Source organism: Lactuca saligna, chromosome 7 (genome assembly GCF_052625555.1).
Source record: "Lactuca saligna cultivar CGN05327 chromosome 7, ASM5262555v1, whole genome shotgun sequence".
Taxonomy (NCBI): domain Eukaryota; kingdom Viridiplantae; phylum Streptophyta; class Magnoliopsida; order Asterales; family Asteraceae; genus Lactuca; species Lactuca saligna.
Genome location: NC_136423.1, coordinates 2,856,727 through 2,862,005, shown reverse-complemented (window position 1 = coordinate 2,862,005; position 5,279 = coordinate 2,856,727). Strand labels below are relative to the sequence as shown.

At 37.8% G+C, this 5,279-nt stretch overlaps 1 non-coding gene across 1 annotated transcript; it reads right to left on the bottom strand.

Moving 5' to 3' along the window:
* Positions 1 to 3,837: 3,837 nt before the first annotated feature.
* On the bottom strand, positions 3,838 to 3,944 carry LOC145007816 (small nucleolar RNA R71). The gene has a single exon (XR_013663180.1). It is a non-coding gene; the product is annotated as a small nucleolar RNA R71 (small nucleolar RNA).
* Between the last annotated feature and the right edge of the window lie 1,335 nt (positions 3,945 to 5,279).

Genomic DNA, 5,279 nt, shown 5'->3' with positions numbered 1-5,279 from the left:
ACCCCTAACATCACCAAAAAGGCCTCTAACAGTTCCAAGAAGAACCCTAGCCGTTTTGGTGCCTCCTAGCCTCACTCTCATTATCCTCCATTTGTTCTCGGTGTGTTGTGAAATATTTGAGGCATCACATTTGAGGTGCTAAGCTCTTGTAAGGTCAAGTTCTACAAGGTACAACCAAGAGGTAATCATCTAACTCATTTTTATGTTTCAAATATCAATGTTGTATGCTAGTTAGGCTTCATGCTTTGGAAAATGAAAAATAGCATGTATAATAAGAGAAAAATTAGATCTAAAGCATTATGGTTGTATGTACACCATAGGGATTTCATAGTGCTCAAAATACATCAGTGGTATCAGAGCCTAGGGTGTTTTCTGTTATATTGATGCAATTGTTTGATTTTCAAAGATGAAAAAATGTCATTTTTGGCCACTGACGGTTGGACTCGTCAAGTCCCATATGGGAAATCGAGAAGTTGGATCATATGTGATGAACTCGTCGAGTCTATCCCATGAACTCGACGAGTAGGATCATTTGTTTGCAGATTTTCGAATTTTTTGGCCTGTTTTAGATTAGGATCATTACCACAAACTGTTTTGATTGTTAAAATTTGATTTTTATTATAAGTTAATGATTATTCTCATCCAATTAAAGGATAATTGTCATATTTTGAGATAATTAATTGTTTATGTGATAAATTGATTATTTGTGGAATTTGATGTGAATTACCTTGCTATATGAAATTAGATTAGGTCAATTTTGTGATATAGTTGATTATATGATTAATTTAATTGTTATCAAATTGATCCAAGAGAGTTTTGAAAGGTTTCAAAACCTTCCCTCAAGTTTTGGAATTTGATAAGTCTTATTTTTGGAACTTTAAATTCTAAGTTATGGAATTCAAGTAGTTTTGAAGAGTTTCAAAACTTGCTCTCAAGTTTTGGAACTTGAAAAGTCTCATTTATGAAACAATAAATTCCAAAATCCCTAGTAATTTGAATAGGTTCAAAAATTGCACCTCTTGGTTTTGTAACTTAAAATTTAATTAAATGGCCTTAATTTTGAAATCTTAAATTTAGAACCTTGATATTTTAAATAGTTCAAATTACACCCTTATGGTTTTATTAATTTAATTAAGTGTTTAATTAAAAGAGACAATTAATAAATCCATACTGACATGGTTTAAGTTTAATTAAATTAAAAGTCTAGTTTATTATTAGATTAAACCACTTAATATTTTAAATATTTAAAATACACTCTTATACTATATAAAAGGAAAAGTCTAGTATATTATATATGTATAAGTTAAAAGTCAGTCTTACCGTTAGTAGGCCTCATTCACGAAGTTGGTCTATAAGGGGTGTTTAAGAAAGCGGCCTGTAAAATGACTGCCATTGGGTATACACTCTTACCCACCACACTCTTGACTAGTGAAGGGTCATTAGCCGAACGGGCAGGATAGGAAATTTTCATTAAAAGTATAATAAATGATATGTGCATATTTAGTGTGTATTAAGTGTAGTTTATTATTCATTTATTAGCTAAATTGTTGCATATTATGGACCAAAGGTACTTAAAATTGTTAAATTGTGTTTTTCAGTCCAAAGATGAAGCTCGGAAGCAAAAGGAAGCAAGAGAAGCGGTTGAGAGCTCAAGAGTGGAAAGAAGAAAGAAAACAATCAAAATAAAGCTTCGACTCGTCGAGTCGACTCTTAACTCGACGAGTCCGGTCGCGGATTCAGAAGATAAGCATACGGAAGTCAAAACAGTTATCCGGTTGCGATGAATGTGAGAGGGACTCGACGAGTCGCCATATGACTCGACGAGTCGGTGTTCATATATAAAGATAACTCTTTATTGCGAAAAGGGGAGAATTCTGGAGAGTTTCAGAGGTGCTAAGCTGCGACTAAGAAGCCAGAAGAACCCTAGAAGTCGACTAAAGAAGCTAGAATCCAATTCCGGGAGTAATTAAGGCGTAATTTCATCATTCTACTTAATTCTTTTGTTTTGTCAACATGATTAAGCAATTTGAACTTATTTGTTTGCTGTTATTCACCTTAGCTATGAACTAATTTCTTTATACTTCTGTTTGGGGATACAAAGTTAACAATATGGTTTGATTGATTGGTAGGATTAATTCTAAGTTGGTGATTAATTGTTATTTTAGCTTGCTAAAGAACCTTGTGTATGAATGATAATTTATTTGCTGTTAATAGGAAGATAGTTAATTAGCATGAACATCTATTAATTATCAACCTCATATGATAAGTGACCACTAAATCATATGTCTAGAATTAATGAATATGAAACTAGGATTAATAAGTAATCGAGTAAATTCATGTGCAAGCTTGTAAGATGACTATTGAACAAGAGGTTAATTAAAGATAACAATTTAATTAGCTATTGCAAGTCTAACTTAACCCGAATAATTAATCTAGTAAATATAATTAAGTTAAGCAATTGGCCACTGTTTGAATTAGTGTATTTGCTAAGGATTAGGGTAGTGAACACAACTTAATCACTTGAATCGGTAACCAACAAAAGAATTAATCCATTGCACTATTACCTTAAAAGCAACCATAAAGTTAACCGAGTTGAACTAAACAGAAGTCTCTTTCCCATTATTGAATCTAGTTGATTTGTTCTTTTCTAGCCTTGCATTAGTTTGTTTAATAAGTTTCTAGTCTTGTAAAACTAGAGAAAAACTCTTATTTGCTTAAATAATTTAGATAGAATTAGTTTTTAATTTAATTTGCCGTTCCCTGTGTTCGATACCCTGCTTATTTAGCTATACCACAATTGATAGGTTCACTGCCTTTTGTGTGTTATTTGGTAATTAAAGTAGGATTAAAACTAGTTGGTTTTACACACATCAAGTTTTTGGCGCCGTTGCCGGGGAACGGTTCTAAAATTAGCATTAAATTCTAATTCAATCGATCCTTTGTGTAAGAGTCATCTTACGCAAAGTTAATTTCTGTTTCAAGTATTTTTGTTTAAGTTTAAAAAAAAAAAAAAAAAAAAAAAAAAAAAAAAAAAAAAAAAAAAAAAGTCTGATTTGAACGTGAACTCGCCGAGTGCATTCGCCCCGACTCGGCGAGTCTGACGCTGAATCAGTTTGTTTTTTTTTTTTTTTTTATTCTTTTTACGCGTTCTGTTTTGTGTTAAGTTGCAGTTAGTTCATGACCCGAGGATCTTCTACACCTCTAATTCCTCCTCTTGAAGATCCGGAAACCGCGTTAAGAAGAAACAAAGGCAAAACCGTTGGAGAAACCACCTCTTCAAAGAACTCACCACTCAAAAATTTCAAATCCGTGTTTGGCAAGAAGAGGAGCAGCAAAGCAGGAGCATCCAGTGCGGCGTTGTCAACCGAAGATCCGATCCCGAAAGACACCGAATACGAGACCGAAGAAGAAAGCGAGCACACATCCGATTTTGAAGAAGACTTAGCCACCGCAATGGCTAATATTGACGAGATTCCCATGGGGGAGTGGAAGAAAAGGATGCGTGATGACACCGGCCCGGGACTTGTGCAACCCGCAATCCCCGCTACCGCTACGTTCGAACTGAAGGGCCATATTCTCGCTCAACTCAAGGAGATACCATTTCACGGGAGAGATCATGAAGACGCCTACAAGCACTTAGATGAAGTAAATGACGTGGCGGATTACTTCAATGTACCTAATGTGCCCCGTGAGGTCCAGCTACTACGCATGCTCCCTGTCACGTTCAAAGGAGCTGCAAAGGATTGGTTGAAGTCACTCCCTCCCGGATCAGTTACTACATGGGCAAGAATGAAAGAAGAATTCATAGACCACTTCTGCCCACCTTCCAAGATAGCCAAGCTAAAGAAAGCCATTGCCAACTTCGAGCAACAACCCGGCGAATCCCTATATGAAGCTTGGGAGAGATACAAGAGCTTACTTCGAAATTGCCCTCACCACGATCTCAATAGCCAACAAGAGGTCTCTATCTTTTATGATGGAGTGAATGTCACCACGAGGCAACTGCTCGATTCACAAGGCCCACTCACTCGAAAGACACCTCGAGAAATAAAGGAGTTAATTGAAGAATTCTCTAGGCACTCTAGAGAATACCACAACCCGAGGAACGAAGTGAGCCGCGGAGCAGTAAATTCAGTAAACGATGGTATGGCGGCGGTGATAGCGAAGCTCGATAGCCTAGACCGCAGAATGACGAAAATGGATCAAACGATCCATGCTATTAGAGTCGGGTGTGAAAATTGTGGCGGCCCCCATCTTACCAAGGAATGTGATCGAGACGAGAATGGTAATAAAAAGGCTCAAGTATGCTACTCCAGCGGCGATAGATATGACGAAGACTGGAGGAAACCGAAGAAGGAGTGGCTACCATACGAAGAGTACAGGAAGGCGAAAGAAGAAAAATACAAGCAGAGGGAGAGGGGTTATTACCAAAAGGAAGAACCGGTGACGGACAAGAAGATGAACTTAGAAGACATACTTACAAAATTCATAAGCGCGTCCGAGAAAAGGCATAATGATCATGATGTGGCAATGCAGGAAACCAGGAACATGTTGAAGAATCAGCAAGCTTCGATTCTTAACATAGAGAAACAGCTGGGCCAACTTGCACATCAAGTAAACAAAAGAAGACCGGGCCAACTTCCGAGCGACACCCAACCCAATCCAAGGAACGAGAACGTGAACGTTGTGACCTCCAGCGGTGAAAAAGAATTGGCAGAAGCACAAAGGGGTTCCAAAGGGAAGACGGAAAAGGAAGAAGAACCAGAATTGACAAAACTCGACCCGACTCGCCGAGTCGGCAAAATGGACTCGACGAGTCCAGTCGGGAAGGGCGTAGATGCAAGTTTTCTGAAGACTTACAACCCTCCTTTGCCATACCCATCCAGAGCCATCCCTTCTGAAAAAGTTCAAGCCTACAGAAGCTTCATGGAGCATGTTAAAGCCTTGCAAGTCAATATGCCATTCGTGGACACAATGCTCCAAACTCCCAAATACTTTAACTTGCTTAAGGGTTTGTTTGCTGCCAGGAAAGATCTTGCTGAAGTCGCGGAGGTATTGATGAGTGAGCTACCTGAGAAGAAGGGTGATCCGGGCATTATAGTAATTCCGTGCCAATTTGGCAATAATGTTTCTACACGAGCTTTGGCTGATTCAGGGGCAAGCATTAATTTGATGCCCTATTCATTCTTTAAGAAGCTAAATTTACCAGAGCCAAAGCCGGTAAACATGAGAATCCATTTGGCAAATAAAACAATTATTCATCCACAAGGCATATGTGA